This window comes from Dreissena polymorpha, chromosome 13, assembly GCF_020536995.1.
Source record: "Dreissena polymorpha isolate Duluth1 chromosome 13, UMN_Dpol_1.0, whole genome shotgun sequence".
Classification (NCBI taxonomy): Eukaryota; Metazoa; Mollusca; class Bivalvia; order Myida; family Dreissenidae; genus Dreissena; species Dreissena polymorpha.
This window is the reverse complement of record NC_068367.1, coordinates 21,168,633-21,191,021: the sequence shown is the minus strand read 5'-3', so window position 1 is coordinate 21,191,021 and position 22,389 is coordinate 21,168,633. Positions and strand designations below refer to the sequence as shown.

The 22,389-nt window shown below is 35.5% G+C and overlaps 1 protein-coding gene across 1 annotated transcript in view; it reads left to right on the top strand.

The window, feature by feature from the left end:
- The window catches only part of LOC127855047 (uncharacterized), a gene marked incomplete in the record, with an annotated part of 514,210 nt that overhangs the window by 456,084 nt on the left and 35,737 nt on the right, over positions 1-22,389 (top strand).

Here is a 22,389-nt window from a genome sequence, read left to right as displayed (position 1 = left end):
TATGTTTGCATAGCAACCAAATATTTAAATTGGGTTTGTTTAACAGGCTGGGTATAAAACAATTATATGTATTTGACCCGCACTCTGTGAAAAGGGGGTTTAATACATGTGTGTAAAGTGTCGTCAAGGATTAGATTGTGCAGTCGGCACAGGTTAATTGGGACGACACTTTCCGCCACAACTTGATTTTTGCTAAAAAGACATTTCTTGAAACGAAACATATCATAAAAGCGGAAAGTGTCGTCCCTTTTAGCCTGTGCGGACTGCACAGGCTAATCTGGGACGACATTTTATCCACATGCAGTAAACCCCCTTTTCGCAGAGCGCGACTCAAATATATTTAAATGTTTATGGTAACTTAGTAAGCAAACACTTTCTTAAATAGCTTAAACTAATACGTAAGACAAATTTAGCTTTGATCTTGTTAAAACATAAATGATGCGATTTTTAATAATAGAATACAGAAAAGACGATGCGTGTTGCCTAGTAGAAATTAATCTAGAATTTCCTACAGCCACTTAAATACTATACCATATGAGAATGCAATATAAATTACAAAATATTGCAAAAACAGGTATTTAAGGATTAAGAAGGATATGTGTCACTATTTAAAATATTTTAAAGGTTTAAAAGCTAGGATAGAATTGCATACACTTTTATACAAAACTTCATCTTAAATTTTGATTAACCGTTTTTAATATTGTTTTGCTGCATCTGCATCGCACCAGTTTTACTGCGTGCAAAACAGAAATCGCGATAATTGTCCTTCTAATGCCTCAGTCACAAATAGTCCGGTCGTCGGCCGATGTGTCCGATCTTCAGGCATCGGGAAGACTGGACATGTCGGAGCCGCCCGCCGTCCGATGATAGACACAGATTAATACCTCAGTTACAAATAGAGACTGATAAACGTCCAATCAGCGGACGACGTATTTTACCGATCATCGGGCTGGCGCCCGGTCGATGATCGCACGGTCACCGGGTCATTTTGTAGCATCGGGCGGCATTCAGAGTAATTTTAAGTCTCATTTAAAATTGTACTCGACGTCCGGCCCGGGAAGGAATCGAGTTGAGATCGAAAGAACAACGGATGATCAACGTACGGGCGATCGCCCGACATGGGATTCGTTGTGCGTGTATCATGACGACCTCCGTTTGGCGTCCGCCAGTTATCGTGCGAAGGCCCTCCGGCCATCAGACGGTTGCCGGCCGGTGTTTATGTCCCTGGGAAATACCTTATTTTTTACCAAGAAATGTCCGCTCCATATGTGAATTTACAATGCCGTGGAATTATAGACACAACAACAATAAGAGTAAGTATGTTTACAAATAATGATATTAATGCTAGCTATGTGCAAATGATCGTGAGAATATGAATCTTCGCAAGTCACTGTTGTGCATAAGTAATTTTTGTATTGTTTAATTTCATTTGTTTGGTGTTTTAAAGGAAATGAACTGACACATATCAATCACTTGGCATATCTTAAACACGTATGTTTTCAAATGAACATTAAGTATGTCCGTACTTTGTTGCGCATGACAAGGTGGAAACACACTCAATTGATTAATGTAATTCTTCTGCTTAAACATCGGCATAGCAATAGTATATATGTCAAAAGTCCTTATTTCGTATGTCAATGCGGAAACACACTCAATGATTAAGGTTTGTTTCCTAATAAAAGCGGCATAGAAAAAGTATCAATGTTCAAAATAAAACCTGGTTTGTTTGTTTGCTTTCCTTATTTTTGGTTGCTTGTGTGTTTATTTTTTTCTTTTCGATCATCCCGCCCAAGCAGAAAATATATTTTTTTAATTAAGTGCATTTCTTAATTTGTAATAAAATATGTTATATTGATTTATAAGTGTTTTAATATCAATGTATTTTTACGATATTCATGATAAATTGTAATATGTAACCATTTTCTAACGCAAATTTAGTCTCGTTTAAATGTGAACAATTTTTTTTCAACAAGAATACAAATGCATGATACATGATACAGATACATGAGCAACGGCGTGAGAACTTATATAAGGAAGGGAATATCCGCCGGTCCTTTCGTGTTAAAAGTGAAATGCGCGAAGTTGTAAACCGCTTAGTGCCTAATGTCTAATGCTTAATGCTTAACGACAAACCGCAATACGTCTCACGCTTGACTGCAACTCGAATACGAAACTAAACTAAATATTAAAACTTGTTTCTTTATATTTTAATACTGTCCGTATATTTTTGGGCAATATTGTAAACCGCTTATGCTTAATGCTAAGCGATATACCGCAATACGCTTGACTTCAATTCGAATACGAAACTAAAATAATACTTGTCATTGGCGTCGCACTGGAGTGCGGCGACTAGTATGTAATGCGGTTTTTTTTCGCTTATGAGAGAAGTTATTTTACGGATCAATGTATATATTTTAGTTTTAAGAATATCTTGTATAGAGGTGAATTTTTTGTGTAAATTAGTGTAAATAAGTACTGCATTTGTGCTTATTACATTCATTACAACATTTATTGCCAATTATGCAAAGCTAATTGTTTTAATTAATAACTGATCACAGGGGAAAGATCACAGAGCTGGGCAAATACGCGAAACTTTCTGGTTTTGTATATAAAACAAAACATAATCAAAATATATTTATTTTGTGGGTTTTCTAACAATAGCGCAGACTTTTGCTGTTCGAGTTTTGGTTAACGCGTAATTTCTTCAATTTTACAAGACGACAGCGATTACACGGTTTATTGCTTTATTGATAACCGGTACACTACAGTCACTTATTAAGGCAGTAGGTGCCAAGTGAGCTCGGGAATAGTCGGTCTATATCGCCGTTTTCGGAAAGCGTTTCGGCTATAAGCGATATCTTCGGTAAAGTCCGGAAATTATACTAAATACATAAAATAAATTTCTGTATTTTTTATTAAAGAGTAAAATTTGCTTATCTCTTAAAGATTTAATAACTATACAATTCAAATATAAGTTAAATTTATTCGTTTCATAAAATATTTGTGTTCATAACGTCACGGTTTTTGACATTTTCTTAGCAAAATGAAAGTGCGAAATAAAAGCGAGCGATTTGCAAAATCGAAAAAGAAGCAAACACCGATCGACAACGTTGTGTTCGATAACAATTATTCATTTACCGAGCTCTGCGTTGGCGATTTGTGTGAAAATGACTCACGTAAAAGCTATTCGCATTTGCTAAATGGCGAGAAAAGAGTCCGCAGAAGTGGGTGGGGGTGGGGGATGGAAGAAGTGTGATTGACTCGTTGAGCTGGAGGTTTTGCGCAACAAATTACAGTATGGTCAGTTTTGTAATTTGTGTCCCATTCCTTTGACAATATATAACATTGTTGGCGAACTACAAAATGGCCTCAGTGGTTATTTGTACGTTGTTTGTGAAAACCCTGACTTTAGAGAAGTCAACCGTGTTGCTTATGGAAAGCAGCACCATCTCAAGATCAGGGGAATGCCATGCTTTGACGTAAATACCAAGCTTGGAACAGGTATGCATGTTTTCATTTTACAACCTTCAATTTCTATTAATGTTAAATCATTGATCTTTGGACTTCTTACACATTTTCAGACCCCTTAAAATTTCAAGTGTCATTCCCAGTGAACATGTGTTTATCGTGTAATATATAAGGAAACATTCCGGTGTCCATCATATTCAATTTTCAAATTTAGTTTCGCATTTGTGTTGTTAAATCCAATTGATTGCTCATTCATGTTATTTAATAATGTAATGATGATACGAATGGATTCTATGAAAATACATTGCGACGTCATTATTAAGTAACTACGGCCTTATTTCGTTTTCATTTTCTTAACATTTTCAATTCTCTTTTTAGCAACGAAAGTCAGTTTGGGCAGGCCGGTGAAGGTAAATAACTTCCTAACCACTCTAAACATAACGCTTATTGCAAATTGAAATCTTAAGAAGATGGAGGCTCGTGCTGGGAAAGCCATCAAGTAAATCTCAACTGCGTCGTCTAACAAGGCTGCCATTGATGCTTATGAGAAAGAAATGGAGTAAGTGTAAAAACTAACTTTTAATACAATGTTAATGACTATTCTGGTGCCAAATTTTAGTATTTTTTTCTCATCAACTGTCTTCATATTTCCTATTCCAGATGAACATGAAACTTATTAATAATAATTGTTTAATTAAAGCAGCGTTCTAGATAAGCTGCGAATCAGCGTAATATACGCATTAGAAATATCAAGAAACGCTCGATTTAACATTTCCGTGAGTACATTTAAGCAAGCCAACCTGGACATACGCAAATGCTGTAAATTCTCTGCGTACATCATAAACAAAAAATATAAACAGCTGATTGTCTTTTGCCAAAATATGAGACTGGTTATCGTAAAAATCAGAGCTAATTTGTGTGCTGGATTGTAGAATTAGTTAGCTAGTCGGTATGTATACTCTGTATCATTTAGACGCTTGGTAAATTTAATATGTATTTTTTAACAGACAGTCAAGTGCTTATGTATTTATTAAATTACATAAAGAGGTTAGCATGGCTTATTTGAAGCCAAAACAAATTACTTCTCAAAGAAAAATTGATTTTTTTTATATGGCAAAATTTGTATCGAGTAATAACATTCTACTGCAAATACTGAATGATTTAATTTTCTCTGTTTTCGAATCTAAAAGGACACACTAAAACGCTAAAAAAACAACTGTTGAAAGTTGGCAAAAAGTTTCTGTGGCTCACGGTGGTAGACGATAACGACGAAGTTCGTCTTAAATGTAAAATCTGCCAACAATACAAGTTAAAAAACAAAAAAACCCTTAAAGAAACCTACTTCTATGAAGGAATGCACATAGTTAATGGTTTATTGTCTTTAACATGATTAAAGTAGCGTGTCTGTACCCAGGCTATATTCTTGTTTTACTTTAAGCAAATTACCCTTCAAGCAAGACAAAATTTGACCATTAACCCCCATGCTTTGAAAAGTGGGCGTATTTACCCCCATGGGTCAAAAAATATCTGTAACGCTGTAAAGGCACTGCGTTCATAGTTTGGTAAAATTACATTTTTTGTAAAGATTTTTGGTTACAACCCCAGGACAGGCTCATTATTAAAAATATCGTGATAGTTATTATAAATATTAAAAGCTATTCCAAATATTACCTTTTTTTAAATAAATTAATTACTTTTAGTAAGAAAACTTATGAAGAAGCATAGGTATATTAAAATTCTGAGCTATTTATATCAATGGTGAATTCTTTTCACAATCGATAATTTGAGTTGAACGACTTGTCAATAAGTAATGTGCTTGTTGTGCTGAAAATTGATTTTTCTTATAAGCAACGATCATATAAGGCGTCAGAGTGAAACTAAAAGGGGAATTATAAAATTCATGAAATAAGCATTGTGTGAATTTAATTTTGTATTTCAGCTCGAGGTACAGTAATGCCTGATATTACTCAGATTGCTGCTGTGCATTTGAAGACGGGTTTTAAGTTCTTTACATATGAGATGACAACAGTGCCAATTTCTTCCGAAGCTTAGAAAGTGATTGGCATCTCTGTTGATGATCATGGCATAATGCGTGTAAATGGTGGAAGTGTTGATAGTGTATCAATTGAAACTTCTCTACATGATTGTATGATGTGGCTTGCAAAGTTTCCCAGAGCCATTTTTGTTGCTCATAATGGGCGCAGGTTTGATTTTCCAGTTTTGTTTAGTGCATTGCTGAACACACACTGTTTTGAAACGTTTCGCTATTGTGTAAGCAGTTTTGTTGACTCTTTGCCGGTTTTCAAAAATCGTATCCTGGACAGTCACACAAACAGGAAGATCTAGTGAACGTGTTCTCCAGGCAACCTGCAACGCCCAAAGTGCTCCTGATAATGTTGAAGCACTGGGATCTTTGCTTAAAACATCTTTACTGTTACTGCAATCCATAATTCAGTTTGTTTAAGTCATGAAAAGCCTTAAAGACAAAGAACATTAGATAGTCAGACGTGCTGTTGCATAGAGGAACTCTAAAGCGACCAACAGCTGAAAACATTTCGGGATATGGACTGGCCTTGTGTCATTTGAAAGCCATATTTTCTAGTTCCGGAGGGGATGACTTTAGGGATACTTTAATTGCTAAAATCAATGAGGGACTACCAAAAGTCACAAAGGCAAAAAATTTTTTTTATCCGAAGTGGTCCCTAAAAGCGATCAGTTTTTCAGTGACGAAAAGTTACAGAACGAGATAATATGGCTTTCAAATGACACGCGGCCAGTCAAAATCACGCAATGGCTTTATACTTATACTAAATGATGAACATCTAGTTGTCATTAATCCGGCTGTTTTTATTAAAATATAAGTTGTATATTATTGTGCTACATGTTTAAAGAAACATGATAACTTATACATATTTATGCTACGTAATATTGGGACAACTTTGACATTTTGGCGTGAAATGTGCCTGAATTCATATGTTGCCTTTGACTTTAGGTGACCTTAAGATTGTTATTATTTGCTCGGCTGTTTTCGGAGAAAACTCCGAGGTATTGTCATAGCCTCTTCGTCGTCCGCCGTCCGACGTCCGCCGTCGTGCTCAAACCTTTACATTGGCTCTAAAATTAAAGTGATTCCACCTACAACTTTGAAACTTCATATGTACATGCACCTTGATGAGTTCTACACGCCACACCCGTTTTTGGGTCACTAGGTCAAATGTCAAATTCACTGTGACCTCTAATTTAAAACTTTAACTTTGCCTCTAACATCTTTGTGCGTCCACCTACAACTTTGAAACTTCATATGTACATGCACCTTGATGAGCTCTACACGTCACACCCATTTTTGACTCACTAGATCAAAGGTCAAGGTCACTGTGACCTCTAATATGAAACTTTAACTTTGCCTCTTACACCACAGTGCTTCCATCTACAACTTTGAAACTTCATATGTACATGCACCTTAATGAGTTCTAAACACCACACCCGTTTTTTTGGTCACTAGGTCAAAGGTCAAGGTCACTGTGACCTCTAATATAAAACTTTAACTTTGCCTCTAACATCACAGTTCTTCAACCTACAACTTTGAAACTTCATATGTATATGCACCTTGATGAGATCTACACGCCACACCCATTTTGGGTCACTAAGTGAAAGGTCAAGGTCACTGTGACCTCTAAAAAATATTCTGACAAGCTTTCGCAGCCGAGCGTGGCACCCGTTAAGCGGTGCTCTTGTTAATGTATTATTATATCAATATTTAATCAAAGTTAGCTCAATTTCTTCACATGTCATGGTTTATAACTGTAGCTTTTAATAAGCAACTAGAAAACCCCCAAAAAGAAGTGATATACAAATTTATACTTAAATTAATTGCGTGAAAATGAATTGGGGTAGGCATACTCAAACTAAAATTTCTTGAGATAGGAACGGTAAAACTTCCTGAAATTCATTCAGTGTGTAGAAAATATGTTGTGGTAAATAAATATGTACAATATATGCATTTCATCACTACAAGTGACATAAAACGTAATAAAAGTTTCTTGTCACTGAACCATTTGTTGTCATTTTTGCCATTTTATCCAGATAATTGCATATATTATTGGACAGCAAAGGCACAATTGTCTTTCAATGACACTTTTTAAATTCTGTGTCTACTAACAAAATCCAGTCGAGTACGTTTATTAAGTTAATTGTCAAAATATATGTATATCCCATTAAAAAAATATTTTGATATAGGGTAAATCCATAGAAAACGCCCAACCGAGTCAAGGGGTAGGTGTATTCAACCAAGTATAAAAAGTTAACCGGCAGGTAAATTTGTTTTTAAATTTTGCAATTAGTTGTGATATGCAATTTACTATGTGGACATAATAAGAAAGAGTGTTTCTGGAAAAGTACCCATTAGGCTCCCACTACCTTAATATCTTAGTTAGAAGGTGATTTTTCAAAGGTTCCGTAGTGTAGTGGTTACACGCTCGCTTCACATGTGAGAGGTCCACGGTTCGAGCCCCAGTAGAATAAAATTATTTTATGTGTGTTCTATGTAAACTTTTTGTTTTGAGGTAGACATTTTAGTTTAAATATATATGCTGTTTTATTGTAATCATTTTTTGTTTTTAAATTGCCCATGAAATATATGTGTAAGAGGGTGGGAGGGGGGGGGGGGGCCGTAAACACATTAAAACTTTTACAGTGTTTTCATATCAATGAGTACTCAACCCCTATTGTAAATGAGCAACGTAAGAATAAGTTCAGAATCATCTCCCCTTGAAGTTGAGAAAAATATGAAATTACGTTTACAAGATGAAACAGATTTTTTAAAACCTACACAGTTCTTTTCCATTAATGAAAACTGCACACGGATGCCAGTAAAAAATGAAACCAATGTAAATAAAATGAACTATGAAATCTTTGGGGGTTACAACACACAATCATAGATAATGGTTATTTGGGGGTTATAACACAACATCATAGATAATGGTTATTTGGGGGTTATAACACACAATCATAGATAATGGTTATACCAGTATCTTTTTTATATTTTGTTTAGAATAATCGGCCAATATATTAATATTTACAGTAGAAAAAAATCGTTTCATGTAACTTTATTGATTGCCTTTTACACTGAAATTCCCGACGCCCTTTGATGCTTTGCATCAATACTTATCTTGTAGATAGCTGTAACTGAAACGGTATCGACGTACAATGTCGCCCTTCAAGTTTGTCAGTTGTAGCATGGAGTTACTTGCCTCGTGTTGACGAGCGGTGACATTAATAAAAGGTTTTAATTGTTTTATGATTCATTTCATAGACCGTTCGATTTTTAACAAAAATATAGATAAGCATGGTTGTTTGCTGTAAATCTCGTAAGCTAATTATGCACCCCGAACATTTTCGGTGGAGCATTTATTTACCAGTCTCACTATTGCCGGTAGAGACCCGGTTGTCGCCGGTAATGCCGCCCAGGTGGAGCCCCGGTGAAAACCGGCAGCGTCCCGGCAGTGCCCCGGTATATCGTAACTCCGCCGGCACTCACTGGGGTTATATAACCCAGCAGAGCTACGGCAACGCCCCGTTTTAACCAAGATCGTCGCCGGTAATGCCCAGGCGGAGCTCGGTGAATGCCGATGGCGTCTCGGTAGAGCGCCGGTTTACCGATGTACCGTAGCTATACCGGAACTCTGCCAGCATTCACCGGGGCACCAATCGGCGACAACCGATGCGTTGTCGTAGCTCTGCCGGGGTCTGTATGGGCTCCGGTGGAGCTACGGTGCCGTCCCGGTTGTTCCAGGTGCCGCGCCGGTCGTTGCCGGTCCTTCCCGGTGACTCCAAGAGGTATTAAACATTTTAATTATTTCCCGGTTGAGCCCCGGTTCATCCCGGTCGTCCCAAGTGCATCCCGATAGAGCCCCGGTTCATCCTGGATCACGCACCGGGGCTCTACCGGCATCATAGTGAGACTGGGCCTTTACTTCCTTCCGTCATACCTTCCGTCACACTTTTGTTACAGTTTCTAATAGCGCCTTCAATATTTTACCGATCTCATACATATTTGGCATGAAGGTACCTTGCATGGACCTCTACCTTTTGATGAGGTTTGAGGTCACTGGGGTCAAGGTCACCGAAGCTTATAATAGATTTTCTCAAGGTCATGTACTTTAGTGAGCAGTGTTATTTGGGTTGGAGTTCCATTTCAAAGAAAGATTGAGTGTATACTTTTATTGTCATTAATTATTATAAATAACTGTTTACTTTGTTATGAACATAAGGACAGCATCCATCGTTTTCAACGATACTTCTTGTTATTTTGAATTAGACGTACCGAAGGATACTTTCATGAACACTTGCTTTCAAAGCGAACAACCATGTGATTATAAAAATACACATGCAAATTAATTGACTTAGTAGCATGTGGGTGATTATTTTTTACGTAAAACCATTATTCTCCAAATGAAACAATTACATGTGTAAAGCCATATGCCGTCATGAGCACGAATCCGTTGGATTTTTTGCGACATCTTCCTCCGTTCAAAAATTATGGAGCTGCAAAGTCATATATTCCCATATGTATTTACATAGAGCGGAATAAAAATCAAGGGGTGGGTAACCTTTGTACCCAAATAACTTTTAAATTGCAGCTTTGTTTTTTAAACGGATTTCATATTCGTGTTCAGCGACAAAACGTCATCAAGATAAACACTCAGTCATTCCCTCACTAACTCATCCACTCACAGTCAGTCACTCAATTACTAAGTCACTCACTCAGTCACTTATACAGTCAATCAGTCATAAAGTGTTGCGGATCAAGAGTTTGGTTTTAATTATCGTATACATTTAACCCTTAAATAATATTGCAAGGTCGTTCGCACTGTTGCGTTTGAAAAGTATTTTCGCCTAGTTCAAGGCATTATTGATAACAACAAGTGAGTGTGTGTAATATTATTACACTGTTGACACAGAAAAACCTGAATATTAACGAGAACATAATCAAGTTTTCTGTGTAGGGTTAGTAGAACCTGTAGAACCAGTACTTACAAAGTATACATATTAATATTTACAAACTATTTACAGCATAATAAAGTCACGTTCCTGGGTAGAACCAGTACTTGACACAGAATACATGAATACAACGAGAAAATAACAACATAATATATACACCAGTTTCCTGGGTACAAAAACCAGTACTGTCAGCCGATACGAGTAACGTGAACTCAAGGATAACCAACTCCTTGAGACTTGTGCAACTTGCGGTTTTTCTCAATGTTGCGTAGTTTCTCTTGGAGTTGTTTTTTCATGAGCTGCGCCATTTAAGGTTTCCGCTTATCACGTACATCTAAGATGGACACTGCTTTACCCGTGTCGAATGACTCGGCTATCTCCTCTGCAAAAATTAGGCAGATCTCGTGAGTCTCGTCCTTCGAGACTTGCTTGCGGTTACTCTGGCTGAGGCGCGACGAGGTATTCATACTGAAGACGTCGCCCTCATCACTAGACACTTGTCGTGGCCTCTTTCTACTGAACCGAATCGGAACGTCTGAATCAGCAGAGAAGCATGAGGAGGAGGAGGACTTTGCCGCCTGGCGCGGATGGTATGGTCCTCGAGTTCCCCTTGGACATCCTCGATTTCCCCCTAAAAAGTAGACATGATACGTGTTAATATGTATTTTCGTATATTTTAAGAAAGCTGAAAGTGAATAGATTATAGAAGTAAATAAATAATTGGCTTATCGTACTTTTATGTATCTTACTCATCATGTAAATCGTGTTGCATGACATCATTTTTGTTGGAATATCGCCGAGCAGCGTGACTTTCCAGTGTTAGCGGGTCGCGATTATCGATTACTTTAATACTTTCAAAACTTTTCTTCGGCGACTTTCAAATTTCTCTTAGAATATAATGATCAAACTAAAATAATAATCACATACATGTACATGTACTCACATTGGTCCACATGTTAACCGATCGATGTCGGAACTGGTTTAGTCCGAATGATGATCGCGAAAATAGGCGTTACAGTCAGCCAGTGATAAAGTCAATCAAGTTTCTCCAACATCCGATGATTTCTGCACAAACGGTCACTGCACAGTCAATATTGAGTAGACGTATATGGATAAATTGCACACAACATTTAGAACACTTTATCGTGCTCCAAGTATTTAGAATTTATAAAAACTTTGTGACTGTCTGTTCCTAAGAAAAATGTCGACCACCATGTTTTGCGCACGTCACTCAATATTGGAATCCATGTTTTCGAATTGCGATAATTTCCTTTCTTTTAAGAATTGATCTATATACGTAAATTAACAACCGCAACTTTTTTTTAAAGAAACTAAGTGAAACATTTACAAGCTTGCTGAACGCAAATTTATAGTTTGATTACGTCATTAAGTAGAGTTGACATCAAGTTTAGTTTCGTTATCGAATACAGTTTAGTGTATTACGGTTTAGCGTATTGCGGTTTACAATTAAGCATGAGGCGATTAGCGGTTGCAATATTGCAAATTGCCGATCTAAACAGACAATATCATAACAAAACACTTGAAAAGCGGAATGGAAATTACCGAAAGTAAAGTTCATGTACACACATTTCAACAGTGTTTGAATAACATTGTTCATAAAATAAAAAAAACAACAAGCATAACAAGTTTGTAATAATGAGCATTTCAATTTTGACATGAACATTGCTCCATAGAAACAAGCATAAAGACGCAAGTAAGACGCAGTTATTTTGTAACAAATACAATAAAGCAAAATGCAATTGTAATTTAGCAATATGTAATTGTCATTTGTCAACATGTATTGACTGGCGGATATTCCCTTCCATACTTATAAAGGGTGCTTTCAACAGTTAACGAAATTTGTTAAACAACCGAGGCGGATACCGATATGGCGTTTCATCCAAGAGGGGGACGGAATGGTTCTGCACCGCGAGTATCATCTTTTTGAAAATCACCTTTCGAGGTTTGAACAAAAGGGAATTTTGCATTGCCCGCCAAACTAGCCCCGCCCACACATCATGTCTCTAATCGATATCACTTTGTTAGCCTCGCCCACAGTTAAGATGATCAGCTTATCTGTGATGTTAAGTAATTCGTAGTCATTCCCGCTGCAAGTATTTGTTTAAATCAGGACTGCACGATTTTGTCAAATATTTATGAATTTATATAAATTTGTTTTTTGTTTGTTTGTTTGTTTTTTCGCGTGTTCTCTGCGTTCTCACTACGTCCTTAGCATTTTTAATTCGTTTATGCCGCGACCCCATTGCGGTCACAAGGGGACGATTGGCGACGTTACAGCGTACACACATCGTTCCAATCTCCACACAGAGTTGTCGTTCCTTGCTCTCACATACAACCTCTGCCATCAAAAGAAAATCCTATCAGATTTGTAAGGATTTTAGTTTTTTGTTCAAGTATTTTTTATGAAAAGTCGTATATTTTTTTCTTTTATATAACCATAATTCAAAAAAGTAAAAATAGCAACGGTAAAGTTATTGCACATCGTGGTTAGGCTATCATCACGCGGTTGATTATGAAGGCAGGAATTTGATCCAGCTATGCTGGTTCCAGTCAAATCTCTGCGCGGAGGTTGACATCGTTCTTGTTACAATTTATACGACAATACTTAGCATTTGTGTTTTCATTGCGACCATACAGCGTCTGCGCTGATATCATTTATTTATTCCACTCACGCTGAATTTGTTTGCATATATTCTCATAAATGTCTTCGCTTTGACGTGTGAGGACGTCTTGACAGTAGCATAGCTCTTTATTGGTTAAATAAAATTAGATTTAATAACAAATATATCATATGGTTATGTAGTTTCCACTGCTATCGAAATCAGGGAGATATAAGTTAAATTCGAATATGTAGTAGTTATTAAAATATCGGTCTACACACGTTAGTTACTTTTTCTGATGAATTATAATGCAAATAAGGGAGGACAAGCAATAGACCTATAAAAATGTATATATGCTTTTTTATTCGATACACTCATATAGCTGCCTAATTCAATGAATTGTATAAATATATTACGGTTAACGTTCAAATATAATGCAATGCCCTTTATATAGCTTGGATGTTTCATACTTTTTTTCGGCGGGGGGGGGTAGGGGTCGCATAATACTAATTTTTTGAGTGAAACACACAAATCACATAGTCATCATTTGAGCATATACATTTTATTTATCTGACCGTAAGTTTTTTATGATTTTTGTCTGTAATATTGTTTTATTACAGTGCATTAAAATTGGATATGCTTAGTTTCTATTTTAAGAGTTGAAATGTTGTGCGTTTGAACACACGGTTGTTGTTGTGTGAAAAAAGTTTCTTAATCCAACAAATTAACGTGGAATGCAAATAAAAAATGTTGTTCGAGTATTTTTGGTAAATGCCTGCTCCGCCTGATCGAATGCATTTCTGCGTAACGGTATTCTATTAGAAAACGTAAGGCATAGCTGCAAAATGTATTACGCATTGCATTTAACATTAAACTACATTAGTTTTCTTCGCAGCACATTCAATGTTTACATACCTTAGAGCTGCAGGTTTTATCCGTGATTCCGAATATTAAAAGCAATGATGCTTAACTAAATTTGTTAACCGTTTCGACTTGACTGTATACATGTTTTTCTGATAAGTATCTGTGTAATGTAAAGTACAATGTCACTAATTTTATATATATATTTATTTTTGTACAATTGTCAAGCATATATCGTAATTTCGTATAGCACTCGCAAAGATGTCTTGTTAATGAAATGTCAAAACACCAGTGGTAATCAAAATAAAGTTTATCTAAACAATTTAACACATTTAACTCTAATCGTTAAAGTCTCTGCCTAATTAAAGTCCCCTTAACTCGGTTCCAGCTCAATAAGTAAATCAGTTGCACTTTGAAACATTCACGAAGCTTACATTGAGTGCAATTCAAATAGCGCCATACCGTACGTAGATGATGATGCAGTAATTACACCTGCAGCTCACCTACAATATTCGTGTGCGCTTATACCAACAGATGCAAATATATGATAGTAACCTTGAGGAAAATATGCCAATGTACATGGGAAAATTGCATAGATTGTGTACGCAAAATATAAGAAATGTTCGGGAAATAAAACAGTAAGTTGTAGGTGTTGTGTTTGACATTAACGATTTTAAAGTGACCTGAGTTGTAACAATTATCTTTCAAATGTTCTTGAGTTGCAAAACTTTCAGTTATTTAATTATCTTATGACGTATTATAATTGTTCGATATATTATTTTGTATTTAATCTTTCACAGCGATTATCGAGTCGGTTGGAGCTTTCCGTATTCGGCATTTTGCTAGTCTGTGATCCAACTAGATGATCCGTTAGCAAAAAGCCACATGTCATCTATACTTTCACAAGCATGCCGAAGACGGCCATAAGATCGGTCATCGGGGTGGTATGGGTGTAGTCCGACTGCGCAGGAACTATGACAGAATCTCCCATACCTCGTTTTCTCTTTTCAAATAATGGCGCCAGGTGAAAGTTGGGCATGTTTTCATCACCCTTTCGCTTTTGCATTTATCTACCATGTTTGGAAAATAACTCAGTGGTTTCGAAGCATTTCCTTTTCTAGGCAATTCGCCATCTGGTGTTTTATACGCAGAACTTTTACGCCCTATTAGCGCTCCGAACCATCGCGTTGAGGCTGCGTGAAGATGTGTTCCCTCTCATTCAGAAAAATGTCATACTTCGCTATGCATACCGAATAGACAACGGCGTGTGTCTGATGATTAAGTTTCGAGAAGTTCTGGTACAAAATGGAAGGTGTATACATGTAATTAACTAAAAATTACTCTGCTGTGTTCATTTGACGTCAGTTTTGGGTATTTACAATATCGTTTCACTTTCTTTTTTCCGTTTACAACTTTATATTTTTGCACGAGCAAATACACCTGCGATTGAATAAATCGACCAGAACAACACATATGATTGTAATGGCTTCAAAAGCTGTAACGACACATTTTAAATTGCATTTGAAGTGTGGGTTTATGTATACAATATGTGAACTTTAACCTACATTTTAAAAGCAATATTCGGACAATTTAAAGCAAATATCCTCATATATTTACCAAAATGTATAGGCTAGATAATAACGTATACTTGCGCTATCAAAAAATAGAAAACATAATATTTTCACGATTCTATAATTTGAAGAAAAAAATTGCCTTAGCGACTGAAAAGAAACATGAGTAATAACAATGGATTTTGACCTGTTCTTGCATATGCTTAATCATGTTTTTTATATGTTTATATATTTCGACATATATACATTTTGTAACAGCTTATTCCATATTAAACACTTTTCGTTTCGGTTGAAGACTTTTATAAGCCTGCTTGGTTGTGTTGCTTTGTAAAGCGTTTTCTTTACTCGCAAGCGAGAATAAATTCAATGGTTGTAAATATGGTTTCAAGGTACACTACTTTTTGTTCCCCAAAATGTAATGATGAATAAACTTAATCAAATTTTCTAAAATATGTTTTCCTTTTTAATTGAAAAATAGCAAACATCTTCCAATTTATATTATCTTTACAATATTGCTTAAAAATAAGTACTTATCACACGTCAAGCATGGCGTATATTAATCACGTCCTATTTCTCAATCAGGGATACACATGAGTTTTAAACGATAGCCTGGGCGATTAAATTTTTGGCATGAGAATCACAATTTAAAAAGTTTTGAGTCCTATCAGTGACTTAGTTTTTTTTAAATCATGGAACAATTCTAAGCAAAATGAATCATAAAACAAACATTTTCAACTGTTGAGCAATAGTATCTTAAATAATATTCATTTATTAAGGCCAATGATATTACTCAATCAGGCTCATAATTGGACTTAATACACAGACATTGCTTAATGTTAGCGATGCTGTTGATGTAATTTCTATTATTTTATTTACAGAAAGGGTTTCATACACGTGACATGTTCGTGGTTCTAGGCTATTTACTCGTAGGCTGTGCAACTAAAATACCAAAGATTGTTGCACGCACGGGGACAATCTGGTCATTGCACAATTGAAATAGCGTTGAAGCTAAGGACATGTTTTAATGTAATTGTCTATGAGTTTCAACGCATTATTCTCAGTTCGAGTGTTATCAACTCATAAATAACAATTATGATTTTTATATTGCCTTTAATGAAATATATATTTATAAACAAAGATATATGCTTTAATAATGAAATTAGTAAGAAATTAACTAGTTTGTTGCAGTTTTTTATCTTTGTTGTCATGAAAGTATTAAAATGACTGTAATTTATAAATTACAAAGTGAATTATAGTGATGAAGTAATTTTGATGTAAAAAACGAACTCACCACAGCATAAAGTTGTGCATAAAGTCGTTTATAAAAGCCATTTTTATCAATTATAAGTAATTATTATCGGACATTTATGAAAGATAAAAGTACACACTTGCAGATTTACAATAAATACACGTGCAAACGAAAATTATCAACATGTCATGCATACATTAGAAAAAATAACTTCATGTTTTTGTTTATAAAGTATAGTCATTACTTTTTAGATGTAACACAGATAAAATTTGCAAAATAGATATACCGTAAAATAATTATTATTCGTGAAACACTAATTTTCTTGTTTGTGTAGAGACCCACGAATTAAACATCACAACATCGGAAATGACCGACGCAAATTCCTGCCACTTTTCTAAAATAAGAGATACACAAATTGACGTGTTTTCAAAAAAGTTGTAATTTACATAATTTTATAATTTAACATATTTAAGTATAGGTTAAAATGAAACTTCATTTCAATTCCATTCATGATAATGAATATATTTTATATTTTATTATACTACATTCTATCACACTTAAATCATAACGGATATTAACATATTTCAGTTTATTTATTCAACAAAAATCGAGCATTATCATTCAAACGGTGATATTTAATGATGATGCCATTATTTTGTATGCTGATATATATATATATATATATATATATATATATATATATATATATATATATATATATATATATATATATATATATATGTATATATAAGTATGACAAAACCTTCGTTCCGTCTTATACACAATGAGTATGAGGAATCTGTAATGCGACGAAAAGGCCATCGTCCGATAGTGTGTAGTATAAAAAAAATAACAAATATACATTCAACACCCATTTTGAATACAATGTGCATTTTAAACAAGTCATGTCATTAAAATCCATGAAAGATCAACTGTTAATGACACTAACAAAACTCAGACTGTTAGGCGGATTCAAATCAAGCGATCCATGTCAAATTCATGGAATCCGCTAAAATTGCAATGGACGTTACAAATATTGCACAGGTTTTTTTATAGCATGAATTATCATCAAACACTGTCAGATAGCTAATATGTAGTAGACACACTGCAAAAGTTTTAACATGTGTGCTAAAAATAGTGCACAAGATTTTTGTTAATATCATTATTTAGGATCGACATCTGATGAAGCATTTGTTAATAAAAGTCTCAACATGAAGTCTTGTTCAATAAGCAAATAACGCAAATAACGCAAAAAAATTAAAATTTCATTAACGCAGCTTCGTATCGACCTTAAATAAATTATACATGTTGAAAGAATAATGTGCATCATTTTCTGTGTAAGACATATGATAAAAAATCAAATGTTAAGTTTTGTTCTGTACTGTATTATCTTTGGTTATTTATAAATACAATAATGATTACTTTTGTTATCCGTGCATTACGGCGTTTATTTGTCTGCGTGATTACTTACGAATGATGCAGTTCTGGTCTCCATTGTGGGTCCATCCAGCGCGACATCTGTAGTCCTTGATGTAATAAGTCTTAAAATAGTAGCGCCAAACAATATAAAGCTGCATTTAACGACTTTTAAAATAGTGTTAAATAAGTTTGTTCAACGTCGTTAGACCACATTGTTTTGTTAAGTTATACTAAACTATTGTTTTACATATGTAGTTTGATACGAAAATGTAATTGATCTGAGAAGTATTGTGTTGTATGGAGTGTGCCGGTATTCGTGTGATTCAATGATGTTCTTGAGATGACATGAGAGTAGTCAAAGGGGGAAGCGGACAACGACAACGAGCGAGGCCTGGTATTGTAATGCGCATGCGCCAACAAGGTACTTTAAATAGATTCAGGAAAACCAACAAGTTATAAATAACACAACTTCATGTTTACATTTCTGTACGTTATACTCATTGAGTCATTCTCTATGCATGGGTCCAAAAAATAATAATGTTCATTTAACCTAACTCGTACCATATGGAGGCCTTATTTACTAGTATTGATCGAACGAAGGCACTTTATATGTAAACACGGGGAACTAACCAAGATTATACTGTAAATAATGATTTATACTCTATTATATATAAGTCATATATAATATGATTTATAACCGGTCCATGCGCAAGCTGTTTTATAAATGTGATTGCATGCATGTAATTTAGTTTATCTTTTATGAATAACCCGATTTCTCGTATATAATATGCAATATATTTGGTCACCATTTGTTGATTCGTCCACTACATTTTTGTCTCAAATCGTTGTAAAAAAAGTTCAATGGACAGTATAAAAGGCCGCTATTAATAGTTTGGCCGAGTTTCATCAACTACAAGATGAAGGGAATTTTATCTTAATATTTTTATTTGAAGGAATGAAAAAAATGCATCTGATTTTTTGAAATACATGTTATAAAAACAATGCAAATATTTAAAGCAAAACATCTTATATTCATTTAAGAGACTTTATTAAAAAAACATAATACTGGGAAAAAATGAAAATGTCGAGAGACAGAAAATATGACGGTACTACATACAAAATACTTGGAATAATGAAAATGTCGTATATAGGAAGACATAAATGAGGGCATGAAAATCATTTAAGTTTGTAAATTATTTCATGGACCTCTACCAACGAAGAACAAACATTAAACCAATTGTGTATACATACGCCCTTTAAAAATAATGTCGGTAAAAAGTATAAATCGTGGTTTCCAACCCATATATTCTAACTTGGTAACAGCATGATTATAGTTCAGCACGTTAGCTCAATGCACTATAATTCCAATAGTAATTATTGCAAGTAATTTGATTGAAGGATCATAAAATGTACACTGCAATGAACTCCTTTTGAATTTTGAAATTCATGCGCCGTTTCAGCATTCCTTTAATGGAGGTTCTGATAGCATTGTATATACCTTGACAAATGGCTGCAACTTTTCAGCCTAGCTGTCAAGAAGTTACAAGGTGAGCTACATGTAATGTTATCGGTCTTTGTCCGTGTTGACATTAGAATACCATGCCTTGGCTATTGGCATGAACATGTAACACTAGGTGGAGCATGTTCTATATATTGGCAATATAATACCATGCCTTGGCTGTTGTCATGAACATATAACTAGAAATGGCGCGGCAGAGGCCGACGCGTATCCCCACGCCGCATGTTTGACCCACGGGCGCCCCAGGGTTATTAATGGGGCCATACATAGTTGAGATTGACCGTATTGTCATAAGAGATGTTCAGTATCAATTTGATGTTAATCGGTGTAGAAATGAAGAAGTTAATGAAAAATAACATAAAAAGGAGATGTCACCAAATGATGACATATGTCCCCTATAAACGCTTTGATAGAAGTTATGAGCATTTTTCGAAACCTAAACGCAGATTTCGAAACCTAAACGCGGACCCTAAGTTCAGGTCAGAGGGGTCGAAATTTGTGTGCGTATGGAAAGGCCTTCACCAAATATGAAAGTTACACTTGACGCGACATAGAAGTTATGAGCATTTTTCAAAACCTAAACGCAAAGTGTGACGGACAGACAAACGGTCGGACGGACAGACGGACGGACAGTGCTATCACTATATGCCCTCCTTAGTGGGCATATAAATGAGTGAAAATCTCTAACCCGGCTCCACCCCGACCAAGATAACTTTTGACCCAGGGGTCAGATCAAAATTTCAAATAGTTCACTGTCGCACATATGCTCATATCTACCATGTGTGTAATTGTTAAGGTTCTAGTGCAGAAGGAGATAGTGGCCAGGACGGACGGACAGACGGCGGAGATAACCACATAATATATTTCAAAATCTAAACGCGGACGATAAGTTCAAAGTCAAGTGCACAGGTGTCAAAACTTTTATGCATATGGAAAGGTCTTGTCCAAATACACATGCGTAACAAATATTAAAGCAATATCTGAAGGGACACAGACGTTATGAGCTTTTTTTGAATCGCGGTCGCATATTTTGAACCTGAACGCGGACCCCAAGTTAAAAAATTGCATTCGCATGGAAAGGTGTTGTCTAGATACACATGCGTACCAAATATGAAAGCAATATCTGAAGGGACACAGTAGGTATGAGCCTTTGTTGAAGCGCGGTCGCAGATTTCGAAACATGAACGCTGACCTCAAGTTCAAGGTCAAGGCCACAGGGGACACAAATTTTATGCGCATGGAAAGGTGTTGTCCAGATACACATGCATACCAAATATGAAAGCGATATATGAAGGGACACAGTAGATATCAGCCTTTTCGAAACGCGGTCGCAGATTTTTGAAACCTGAACGCTGACCTCAAATTGGAACTCAATGTCACAGGGGTAAACAATTATATGCGCAAGAAAAGGTCTTGTCCAGATACACATGCACACCAAATATGAAAGCAATATCTGAAGGGACACAGTAGTTATGATCCTTTTTCGAATCGCGGTCGCAGGAAAATCTCTGACCCGGCCCACCCCGACCCCATAGCTTTTGACCCTTGGGTCAGATCAATATTCAACATAATTCACTGTCGCACATATGCTCATAGCTACCATGTGTGTAATTTTTAAGGTTCAAGTGCTAATAGTGTAGGAGGTGATAGTGGTCAGGACGGACAGACGGACAGACGGCGGAGATAACCACATAATACCATCTTTTTCTCCGAAAAGCGTGGGGATAATAACACAAATTATTTCAAATAAATAAAATACTAAATTTCTGAACTTCACGACACTCACACAACAGGGCAAAGAAATGGAATACATTTTGTAAAAGAAATATTAACAAATCTTGAATCTTAAGTGTTCAAATACATATATAACATCTCATTCTATTAGAACATACGTAATTATCAAATGTTCATGTAACTACATGTACAAGGTATATAATGAAATCAATTGTATAATACTATTCTATTAAATAAATTCAGAGATTGTATAGGGTGTTAAAGTAGCAATCTTTACACTCAAAACAATTGTTCATATAGTATGATTCAAGTATGATCTCGCTTGAATCCTGGTATGGTGTTGATTTTGTTGTTGTTGTTGACATCCATGTCATCATCACTTATGTCACTGTAAATCGAGGCTTTGTTGATTATGGTGACGGTGAAAATCTGGTTGTTCATGTTGAAAATGTAAAAATCGAAGTTCTTAATGCAAGAGTAAAATTCACTTGGATTTAGGTACCCTAATTTCTCCTCCTCTCCTAACAAATCTAATAAATCAAATAAATAATCAAATTCGCTGACGTCCATTATGTACATATCATTCATATTGGAATGAAATGGCTGAACATGCTCTGTTATAGCCAATCTTTTTGCTTCTGCTTTGGAAAAGTTATGTTTTGAGGTTAAATGGTTGACTAAATAGTAGCGTCTCAGAAATTTTCTATCGAAATCCTGTACACAACGATGAAAATATTGAATTTCATGTCTGTCTTTGTGTGCCTGTTCAGAGTCCTTTTTGGTTTAAATTGTTTCTCACATTTTTTCCACTTGAACATTTTGACAGATTTTCAGTAATGAGTCTAAAAGTGTAATTGAACAAATTGAAAGTTTCCGCCCTTTCTAGATTCGTGAGGCTCTATTCCATGAGTTTCTCATGCTTTTTATGCTTGACTGCAGTCTATCTCT